We start from the raw sequence: 12,803 nt of genomic DNA, 5'->3' as shown, positions 1-12,803 counted from the left end.
TGTACAACTGTATAACATGAGGTCTTGGCCTTTTTCTTACCCTCAGCACTTTGGGGTTCTGTAACAATTAGGCTTCAAGAAGGTAAGGGACAAGCACTGAAATGGGCTGCTTCCCAGGCATGTCACATTTGTCCACTCACATTTCTTTCTCTTATTTTTCCTTTCTATCCAGAGGCTGGAAAAGTTCCCTTTTTGGTCTGTAACTCTCAGAACCTTTCAGCCAGTGTGAACATGGTGGTTGCGGGATTTTGGAAGTTAGGATCCCACAAAGCATGTTTCCAAGTTCTGCATTTGTGGGCAACCCTATCCATCTCAAAGGTTGCACCCTGATTATAGAAAGATAGACACTTAGTTTGCTGTGAGTTTTCCAGGCTGTATGGCCATGTTCCAGAAGCATTCTCTTCTGACATTTCACCCATATCTATGGCAGGCATCCGCTAACGCTGGCACAGTGCGTTAAACCCCTGTGCCGGCAGGACTGAAGACCGACAGGTCACAGGTTCGAATCCGGGGAGAGCGCAGATGAGCTCCCTCTATCAGCTCTAGCTCCTCATGTGGGGACATGAGAGAAGCCTCCCACAAGGATGGTAAAAACATCAAAACATCCAGGCATCCCGAGCAACGTCCTTGCATGCGGCCAATTCTCTCACACTAGAAGCGACTTGTAGATTCTCAAGTCGCTCCTGACACAACCAAAAAAAATTCCTCAAACATTGTAAGGTCTGTTGGAAACAAGGCAAGTGAATGTCCAGGGTAGAAGAAAGAACTCTTGCCTGTTTGAGGCAAGTGTGAATGTTGCAATTGACAACCTTGATTAGCATTGATTATCCTTGCAGCCCAGAAAACTCACAGCAACCCAATGATTCTGGCCATGAAAGCCATTGACAACACACAGATAGACATTTGTGGGAGAGCAAGTTCTGGTAGAGGACCATTCTCCACTGCCATATAATCCAGAATATCAATGCAGATAATCCATATTATCTGCTTTGAATGGGATTATCTTACTCTACACTGCCAGATAATCAGTTCAAAACAAATAATCTGTAATTTTTACAGCTCTTAAAAAATTAAGAGCTCTAAAAAATTGGCATCTCAGGCCGGAGCTGGCTCCAAGATACTCATTTTTACTGTCCTTCCACATTTCTGTAATGTCTTTTCTGTGAAGTCTGCCTATCCATGATATTATGATTTTTTAGGTGCCATATACTTGTTTGTATTTTAATTGCTAATAATAGCAATGCTATCTGAAATGCATGGAAATGTGTGTATATATTGTGCGTATAATGTGAAATAAGAACATTTATATTTCCCAAATATGTTTTCTTAATGTTGACAGTGCTGTTGCCCTTTTGCCATATTGCTGTCAGAAAGAAGTCAAAGGAATGGCAAAACAGAAAATTAAAATCTCAAGTGGAAAGAAGGAGGATGGCAAACATGAACCCTATAATCATCAGTATGATTCTCATTTTCCTCACAATTATTCCTAATCAAATAAAATGTATTAAAAAATCAGTTAGCTGCCATATAATTTTGTGGTTAATGTGGCCTATTCTACAGTGTCACTATGAAAAAGGTTGTGAACAGACATTCATCTTGCAGCCTTCTTGACAATAATGAAGATTTGGATTTTAAGGATATCTGTTCCAAAGTGCTATAGAGTTTCATAATCATTTTCAGAGGCCCGTTTCATCAAAATTCTCTGTCTTAACCTCAGAATCTCCAACTATTACTTTGATTTATATAAGGACAAATCACTGATGGTTAGGTGGGATGTCCACAGTCCAATGAGACATAGGTAACATGAAGACTGGATAGTCAGGGAAGGGGGGGGAGGTCGTCTTCAGTGTCAGTCAACTTTTCAAAAATATTATAGTGGCATCCGCAACTTGCAACCCTCCAGCTGTCCTTTAACTTAACTTCCCATCAAAGTTCCATCAATCTTGCCAGAAGCAAGAGATGACAAGAGGCACTGTTCAACAACATCTGGAGGGCAACATCTTTCCACTTTTGTTTTCAATGAAGAACATGAGAAAAGTGGCCATCATCCCATGAAATTATCAACAAGGACAATTTGTGCATCAGCTCAGAGGGATCAGTACAGCACTGTTTAGTTCATACAGCTTCTATTCTATTGACAGCCAGTCTAAGAGTAATCCTTTTCCATGCACAATATATAAAATATGAACATCTTCTCCTAGGCTATTTTCCATGCAATGTATCAATGTTACATAACTAATAAGTAATTATGGTGTTACTCTGTAATTTTACATTCAAGTAAAGTTGTAAAACTTTAAGATTATTTGAAGACTTGAGGTAGTCTTTGAAATCACTTTTAATACAGTATCATTAATTAGATGTCACTTTTTGCTTATTATATTTAATATGTTAATTTTGGCATACTTCCATGTGAGTCTTTCATCATGTGATAGGGTAGCAAAAGCAGAATTGTTGCACTTTTTTGTGGCACTAGGCATTATTTATTGGAAGCACAAATAACTGCATTTATCTAGATTTTATAGGACAGCTTCGAATCCTGTCATATATCTTTGGCACTGATTGCACAGTAAATTAATTTTTGTCAGCCTGTTTCACCAAGCAGAGTGTTCTCACAAGACTCAGACTTAATTAATTTCAATTAATTGATTCTAAATTTTATTAATTAAATACACTTAAACTCTTCAGATCATTCAAGCTAATAAAGAGAATGGTGTATCCACACAGATTACAATAACTGAATCTTCTATCATCACCTTTCAATGAAATCAGTAATTATATTGGTTTGTTCAGAAAATATCCAAAGCTTTAAGTCAAAGAAAAATTCATTCTTTGACTTTGGAGTCCTGGAACCAAATCTCAGTGGCTAACAAGGGTCCTTGTATCTGCAGACCAATGAGATTAACATGAGATAATAAGGTGGTTAACCCACTAAACATTTTCTCAATATATTCTTAACCGAACTGAAGGGAAGAGCTTGCACAATATCCATTGAGACTTTGTTATGTGTAATAACCATGCCAGGATCTTTGGATTCTCACCTATGTTGCCTTGATAAGATACAGTCAGCCTTTCATATCTGTGGGTTCAGCAACCACAGATTTAGCCAACTGCAAATTATCTTTTCTTTTAAAAAAATCAGTCCTGGATGTCTCATTTTTCTCATGGCCCACATGCTCTATGGTGGTCTCACAAGAGGACCATGGCAGAAATTTTTCTGAAGTCCTCCCTTGCTAAGGGTGAAGAAGCTGCTGAGACAGGGCAGAGGAGTATGTGAGAGGAAGAAAGAGAGAGAAGGAAGGAAGAGGATGCTCAGAGCAGAAGCTCAGTGAGTTTTGAGTACACTGAAGCTTAGTAGAGGCCAAAGAGCCATCCTACAGTCTTTTCCTATGGTGGTTGACCCAGGCCCCTTCATCTGACTCTTATAGTGGAGTGTATATTAACAAATTTTGGGTATATAGGAAAATTGTGCATATGTTCAAAGAAAACGATGTATAGTAAAAAAAAATAGTATTCAAAATGTGTTTGTGTGGAGAACTGCTTGCAAAAAGCTATATACATATATTCAATAAAACTTCATGAAAAATACATGTATTAAAAATGCTCACAAAATATATTCATACTTTCATACACATGTTTAACAAATTCTGAAGGCTCAAGGCAAAGCAGAATAAATGAGAAAAATTCAAATTGTAAGATAATCTGAATTTAAGATTAGAATCACCAGGGATCAAAGTTGATGGCCCTGTCTATCCCTAAATATATGTAGCTTCTCCATCAAAGTCATTACATTGTAGCTATTGACATGGTATGTTTGGATTTTGGATGTTTGGATTTGTGCATGGTGCTGTTAATACCAAAGATCTAGAAGTGTGACCTATCAAAGCAACATGTCATATTAGGTCCATGGCTTGTCTTTGCTATTTGCTGTCAAGCTGAGTTTGATTTATAGTGACCTTTGAAGGAGAGACCTTCAAGAGCAAGTAATCAATTCCTCTGTTCAGGATTATAATTCGGTCTTCCTCTTTTTCTACTGCCTTCCACGTTGCCAAGCATTTTTCCCAGTGAATCACATTATTTTATGATGTGCAGGGGCGGCTCAACCCATTACGCAAAGTAAGCATTTGCAGTATAGTTGATATTGCCCAGGGGTGCTCTTGAGGCGCTCTTGGGGGAAAATAGACCTTGACATATGCGAGTTGTAGTTACTGGGATGTATAGTTCACCTACAATCAAAGAGCATTCTGAACTCCACCAATGATGGAATTGAACCAAATATGGCACACAGAACTCCCACAACGAACAGAAAATATATATCAGTGATTGGTTGGGGGGGGGGGGGGGGCGCCAAAATACTGTTTGCTTACTGTTGAAAATTACCTAAGGCCGCCACTGATGATGTGCCCAAAGTACAACAGCCTCAGCTTAGGTCCCTTCCACGCAGCTGAATAAAATCCCACATGTTCTGCTTTGAACTGGAATATGTGGCAGTGTGGACTCAGTTCAAAGCAGATATTGTGGGATTTTCTTCCTTGAAATTCTGGGTTATATGGCTGTGTGGAAGGGCCCTGAGTCATATAGTTAGGATTCAGACTTGATTAGTCATTTATTTGTCTTTTGGGCATTTATAGTATCTGTATTCATGAGACACTCACTGGAACACCTCAGCAAGCAAGAGTCCAAAAGTGGCAGGCTCAAACCCAGAACCTTAATCAATGGCTGACACCACATGAGAGTCTGCCTTCTGAGCACACAGAAAATTGGGCGACTGAAGGCGCTGAACAGACTGCGCTCTGGCACCACAAGATGCAGAGCCAACCTTAAGAAATGGGGCTACAAAGTGGAATCCAGGACATGCGAGTGTGGAGAAGAGCAAACCACAGACCACCTACTACAATGCAGCCTGAGCCCTGCCACATACACAATGGAGGACCTTCTTGCAGCAACACCAGAGGCACTCCAAGTGGCCAGCTACTGGTCAAAGGACATTTAATAGAATACCAAGTCTGCAAACTTTGTTTGTTTATTTGTTTGTTTTTAATGCAATACAGCTGTTTTGGTCAGTTCATGACACAATAAATAAATATTCATGACTACTTCATGAATAATCTGAATATACAGGGAGTTACAGAGATCTATTACACACATTAAACATTCACAAATATGCACTATTTATGTTTTACATCACACCCAGACTACAGGATCATGAAAGTTGTAGACCAATTCCCTATCAAATTGTGCAAGGCAGAGGAAGGCTAGTGTGCATTTCCAAGTGTGTGTTCAAAGGTATTTTAAATTAAAGGCTGTTGCAGAAAAACAATGTAATCACTAGAGGTCACTCTACTCCTTAAAAACCTATTTCAATTCATTTTCGCTGAGTCCTTCCACATTGCATTTAGAATGTCTACTTTGCATACATTAACTTTTTATAGAGTGGCAAAATAATTCCAGATGGCATCATCCTCACCACTCACCCATTCTTAGTAAACTGTGGAGTGGGACTCAAATCTCTCCCAAAATAATACCAGTTGGGAAACTGCCGCTCCTCCACCAGGCCAAGGCTTGCGAGTTCGCTAGTCTCAACCTGACAGAGGGACATAAGCAAAATTTAGGTGCGCAGTTGTAATCATCACTGAATGTAATGCTCACCCTCATTTTGCCAAAAAACATGCACATTACATTCGAGTAAATACAGTATCAATAAATACAGTTGGACTGCAGCACGTCCAATGCTCGGCAGCCAGATTACTAACGGGTGCTGGGTACAGGGACCACACCACTCCACTGTTACACCAGCTCCACTGGCTGCCAATTAGCTTCCGAGCACAATTCAAAGTGCTGGTGTTAACCTATAAAGCCCTGAACGACTCCGACCCTGTTTACCTTTCCGAACGTATTCTCCCCTACATACCATCAAGATTACTAAGATCATCTGGAGAGGCCCTGCTCTCAGTCCCACCGGCCTCACAAGCGCACCTGGTGGGGACGAGGGACAAGGCCTTCTCGGTGGTGGCCCCACGACTCTGGAACTCTCTCCCACCGGAGGTCAGAACCGCCCCATCTATCCTGACATTCAGGAAACAGGTGAAGACGTGGTTGTGAAGACAGGCTTTCGATGAATGAGACAGCACCCTAGGATTGTGGATGGAAGATGAGGTATACTTGTTTTTAATATGACGACTGACCACAGTAGTTTTAAATATAGTTGTTATTTTAAATGTGTTATTGTAATTATGAACTATGGTGTTTTATTGATTGTATGTTTTTATGGTTGAGTCCCTCTAAGAGGTGAGAAGCTCAGTATAGAAAACTCTGAAATAAATGAAATAAATAAATAAATGATAAAGTAGAAAGACTTATCCCTTGAAACATGTGTTACACTGATCTCCATGAGATAACCTAGGGTGCATCTACATTGTAGAATTAATGCAATTTGACATCGCTTTAATTGCCATGGCTCAATTGGAGTTATAGATTTACAAGGTGCCTCACCAAACCACAACTCCTAGAATTCCATACCACTGAGCCATAGCAGTGAATGTGTCAAATGCATTCATTCTACTGTATAGAAATGTACCCTTGTAATGTAGATGATTCCAATATAATTTAGGCATTTCCTGCCATTAACAGTGCAAGATACAGCTATTTCTCTGAGATACTTATAGAGATGAAATTCCAATCATATTATTATCCAAGGTAGTGTCTTAGTTTTCTTCTATGGTTGAGTCAGCCCTGAGAACAATAATTCTTGTGCTTGTTGTTAGTATGTGGTTTCAGTCATTTCTGACTGATGGTAACACTTACCAAGAAAGATTTGTTCAGAGGGGGTTTGCCCTTTCCTTCAACTGAGGCTGAAACAAGACTTTGAAAAGTATTTTTAAATATCCTATGTTATCAAGAGACAAATGCAGTTCTGTGGGTCATCCACTGTCCGTAAACCATAAAAGTGTGGACTTTAAGTTGCTGAAACACCTACAAATCTTCATTATCCTATCAGGCCAGAAAATCAAAAGATGTCTGTCTTGTGCTGCCTTTCTTAAAACTGAATCACCTATGATAAAAGATAAGGCTCAACTCTGTGGCTGAACATTGAATTATCCTCAAGATCAATGAGAATCTTCTAGATTCCATTGAAACTGTAACATCAAACAGAATTATTTGGACAACTTTCTGCAGGGTAACAATAACAGGTCACAGTGGTAACTTGAAATATAACCCCTCAGAATATCATAATGGAATTGGTAAAGTTGTCATATAGGACACAATGGTTAGAGCAGTGGTGCACAACCTGTGGCCCTCCAGGTGTTTGGAACTCCAACTCCCAGAAGCCCTAACCAGCTTGTCCAATGGTCAGGTATTCTGGGAGCTAAAGTCTAAAATGAAAACACGCAGAGAGCCACAGGTTGTGCACCACTATGTCAGAGTGTTAAACTATAACCAGAAAGACCAGGATTCAAATCTCTACTTGAACATGAGGCTCACTGGCAGTGGGCCAGTTATACCACCTCAAACCAACCTCACAGATTAAATGTGATATCATTATGAAGGAAAAATACTCTTTGTTAGTATGAATTAACTGATGGTAATCATTAGCTCTTAAATATCAAGCAAAAAATGGGTGCTAGAAATAATATCATACGAAAGCTGACTGGCATAACCTTGGGATCACAACCAGATATAGTTATGACATCTGCCCTTGTGCTTTGCAACTCTGCTGCTGAGTACGCATGCCCAGTGTGGAACACATCTCACCATGTTAAAGCAGTGGGTATGGCTCTAATGGAGACATGCCGCATTATCACAGGATGTCTATGTCCACTGGAGAAATTATACTGATTAGCCGGTGTTGCACCATCTGACATCTGTCGGGAAGTAGCAGCCAGTAATAAAAGGACAAAGGCATTGACAGCTCTGGCCCATCCTCTATTCAGATATTAGCCAGCATGCCAATGCCTTAAATCAAGAAATAGCTTCCTAAGATCTACAGAGATACTCGCAGGAACACCCCAGCAAGCAAGAGTCCAAAAGTGGCAGGTTAAAACCTGGAACCTCAATCAGTGGCCAATACCAGATGAGAAACTCACGCCTGGGCACACAGAAGACTGGGCGACTTGGAAGGCACTGAACAGACTATGGTCTGCACTATGAGATGCAGAGCCAGTCTTAAGATATGAGGCTACAAAGTGGAGTCCACAACATGCGAGTATGGAGAAGAGCAAACCACAGAACACCTACTGCAATGCAACCTGAGCCCTGCCACATGCACAATGGAGGACCTTCTTGCAGCAACACCAGAGGCACTCCAAGTGGCCAGATACTGGTCAAAGGACATTTAGCATAATGCCAAGTTTTAATTTCATGGTTTTTCTATACATTATAACTATATTCTCAATTTGCTTCTGACAAGATAAAAAATTAGCCCTTTCAAGTTTACTTTTAGCAAACTCTTTGTATTTACTGGGCATTCGACACATTTCATATATAAATCTAATATAAAATATTTGAAAACATGGATATATCTGCATATAGATTTATTCAATATCAGTGTGGCAAGGATCAAAATGCTGAGGTGTATAATGTATATTGCCTTGAACTCCTTAGAGGAAAGGCAGAATATTTATGTAATTGCAAGTGCTAGAGTAAAAAAAATGGGTTAGGAAAATCATATATTTGGACAAATGTCTTTTCAAAGCACTTCATTTAAAAACCCATTAAATGTGTTGCCTAATTTAATTGTAATTTAATTAGTGGAAGGGTTTAAATGTAACATACTCATGTAGCAAACCTTTTCCAACATTATGAGCCTCCTCTCCATTAAAAAAGCATTAGTTGCAAAGCTTAAAACTGGCTTTATGATTGCAGTTCTAATACCCCAGTTACCTAGATTGTAGATTAGATACCATGCACGATGCCAAAAAAAGGTATGACTACCAATCCAAGTGAACCTTCTGTCTAGGAAAATGATTCAGGCATCATCACAAGGTATGAGCTTAACTACATCAGATCAAATCCATTTATTAAATTAGTCTATTGACTACTTCAGATGAAATAATAAAACAATACAATTATAAATATAGAATTCTGCAATGAGTGACTGAAATAGTGATACCTTTGCTTTTTGATGGTTCAATGTACACAAATCTCATTTCATACACATTATAAAATTACCTTCAGGCTATGTATATAAGGTATAAAACATACATGTTTTTCATGTTTGAACTTGGGTCCCACCTCCAATATATTTCATTATATACATACCGGTACGTGCAAAAATAAGTATTCTCAAATTTGAAAAAAAATCCCATATCCAGGATACTTCAGTTCTCAGGTCTTTCTTATAATAGATGTTCAACCTGTACTACAACACAGTTACAATAAAATTGTCAGAACCCAGAAGCCTTTAAACACGCCAGACACAGTTCAAAGGTACAAACACAGCTTTATTGTCAACAAAAGTCTTGAAAAGCACTTAACTGCAGTGCTTACGTCTGCTGGAGCAGTTTGGCACCAAAAACAAGTCAATAGAAGAAACTAAAATATAATCCGGATTATAGCACTGCCTCTTAATCTGGATTAAACTAAAGATGAAGCAAATTGCTTAAAAATCAAAATGCAGCAAGAATACAGTCTTTAAAGTTGAAAGAACGTTGTTTCAAAACTGAAAGTTGTTAAAGTCACAAAAATATAAACAAGCAAAGTCCAAAAGTCCAAAAGCGAAGTCAAACCAGTCCGTAGTCAAATCTGAGTTGAAGCAAAGCAGGAGCGTTGAAGTCTCTCAGGAAACAGGAGCACAGGAACTCATGAGGCTATAGCCCAGGACCCAAGGTGAAAGTTGGCAGATACAAAGACATGTCCCCAAGAAGACACTTTGCCTTCTGCAACCTGTAATTCAAACTGAACCCCCTTATATCTTACAATTCGTCATCGGAGCTTGATGAGCTCCCCACCCTCTCATCATCACTCCCAGCTGCTTCCAAGCCTGCAGCTGAATGCCCATCCCTCCACCTCTGCCAACGAATATCAGATCCTGCCAAGAGTCCTCTGGCTGCCAATCTTCAGTGAACCCCTCAAATTCCTCACTAGAGGTGGGCTGGTTACAGATATCCCTTATGTTTTGCACACAGGTCCAATTTAACTCTTCATCTTCCTCCATTTCACTCCCAGTCCCAGAACTCCCTTCAAACCCAAAGAAATCTTCATCCTCTGTTGGTGCACAAAGTATTTCCCGAATACGCTTCCTTTGTAATTCTCCTTCAGACTCTGGCTCTCGAGCAGCCCTCTTTACACCTCTGCTCCCTTCCCCATCCCCCATTTCCCAATCAGCGAAACCTGGGAACGTGTCAGTATCGCTTGGAGCCATAATGATTTCTCTAATTTGCTGACGCTGCTGTTCCCCTTCTGACTCCAAAGGAGACCCGTTCCCCCTGCTACTAGGAGTAGCAACTTGAGTAACATGCTGAACTACAACAGAAATCGTTGCCTTGTACTTAACTAGATACCAAATCAACTATGGAGATGGGAAAGGATTGCTTCAAATACTACTGGTTCCTTTTAAGTGCTGCATCAGAGAAGGAGATGGTCATAGTAGAATCAAACTTGCAGCCAGAGCAGTAATTTTTATGGTTATCTTACTTATTTTCATTTACATGTACTGCTTTGTGCTAAAAGAAAGGCAGAAGGGTTTTCTTAATAAAAGCCAAAGGCCCCATCTGTACACCCACACAAAATCCAGTTTATCTGCTTTGAACCGGATTATATGGCAGTGTAGACTCATATAATCCAGTTCAAAGCAGATAATCTCGATTATCTGATTTGATAATATGGATTATATGGCAATGAAGAAGGGACCTAATTCAGCAACTAAATCAAGGATGTAGCAGATAGTGGTAGGGGATAATTAGAACTATAGTGCAATGACATGCAGAGGGCCACGTTTTGCAAAATGAACCAAAATAGACAAACTTAACTATTACATCAGGCACGGGCAAACTTACCAGCTGTTAGGAATTGTGGGAGTTGAAGTCCAAAACATCTGGAGAGCCAAACTTTGCTCATGCCCATACTAGACACTGTGCATCCCACTTGGGATTGTGGAAACAAAGAAACAGTAATGCTTACTTACTTACTTACTTACTTAGGCGATCCCTCGTAGTCCGAGGATGATGGTCCTCCAAGTGTAGTATCCTGGCGGTGGGTCCATAGGTGACTGTGGAGCCCTATTCTTGATCTGCATCTTCTCTCACAGTGAGGGCATCGGTTTCCAAGTGGAAGGTGGTCCCGGTCGGGGTTGGCTTGATGCACCTTCCTCTTGGCACATTTCTCTCTTTCGCCCTCCATTCGTGCCTCTTCAAATTCTGCAGCACTGTTGGTCACAGCTGACCTCCAACTGGAGCACTCAAGGGCCAGGGCTTCCCAGTTTCAGTATCTATGCCAGAGTTTTTAAGGTTGGCTTTGAGCCTGTAATGAGTAACAGTAATGAGTCCTCTATCAAAATATCAGTTGCTCATAGTAATTATTATAAGCTTAAAGAGTAGGAGCATAAGTGCATTGTTTTAAATTGTCTTAAACTTGCCTTAACTTGTATTGTTTTCACTTGTCAAATTGTTTAATGTGCTTTAGCCTGTTTAGTAATTAAACATTACATTATTACATTACTTATTAAATACATTATTTAGATAATCATTAGTGTTTTATATTGTTTCAGGCGGTTTACATTTATTTTATTACATGTGTGTGTGTAATAGAAAATGGTTTCTTTTAAAACCCTGGGGGAGTGGGAGGAAAGAAATCCATTAACATACATGAAAATAATACTTGAAGGTGTTTACAGCTATTTGAATAAGCTTTGCCTCATCTCTAAACTGCCTGTGCCATATGGTGAAAAGTGTGCCAGCTTCTGCAAGTTATGGAGCTGTTACAAGCTGTAAGCTAACAGCTATGACTTCTGGTGCATTAGTTGCTAGAATGTCAAAGGAAACACAATCACACACACACGTGATCATTTCACTTGAACTTGGAACTTTTGGCAACCTCTGGTTTCAATTTGTTTTGCATCTAATCAGCCGAGCCTGTGCTTTCCTATTGTATGCTCGCTCTTCAGAAGAATCTGGTATCTGTCTGCAGAGTCAGCATTCGGAGCCTCTGTCACATCCTGTATTCATAGCTTTCTACAGCTGTTTTGAAAAGAAGGAAATCTACAGCAACAGTTAGCAATGACTGCAGAAATAGAAGGGTGGGGTCAAGAAAAAAACTCAATACCAGCTTAAAACGTCACTTTAACTTTGCATCTGTAGTTATTTGATTTATAGCTGCATTTCTCCTCCAAATGGGACTCAAAAGTATCATATGATTAATTATCCAAGTGAGCTTAAAAGTATGATATGTATAAAGAGGTTAAAAAAGATAAAGGACACAAAAATATCAGTAAAAGGAAAATTAAAAGTATTTTCTGCAACAAGTACAGTTTTATTTAAGGACTTCACCACACTAGAGAATTAATCCACTTAAAATCCGGTTTCTGCCTCCTGCAGAATTCTGTGGTTTGTAGTTTAGGGAGATGCCTTTAACAGCCTCACTAAACTACAAACCCCAGAATTCTGCAGGAGGCAGAAACCGGATTTAAAGTGGATTCATTCTCCAGTGTGATGAAGTACTAACTTGTATCTTCTTTGGATAATATGCAAATCTGAGGATGATATCTCTGGGCATTAATCCTCACTCAATATCCATATTTTTGGGGGCTCAGTTCATTAATCTAGCTAATGTTGGCCTATTTCCCTGCCCCATATGCTCTGGATTCACCCTAA

Source organism: Anolis sagrei, chromosome 6, assembly GCF_037176765.1.
Source record: "Anolis sagrei isolate rAnoSag1 chromosome 6, rAnoSag1.mat, whole genome shotgun sequence".
NCBI classification, from domain to species: domain Eukaryota; kingdom Metazoa; phylum Chordata; class Lepidosauria; order Squamata; family Dactyloidae; genus Anolis; species Anolis sagrei.
This window is presented reverse-complemented; position numbering follows the sequence as displayed.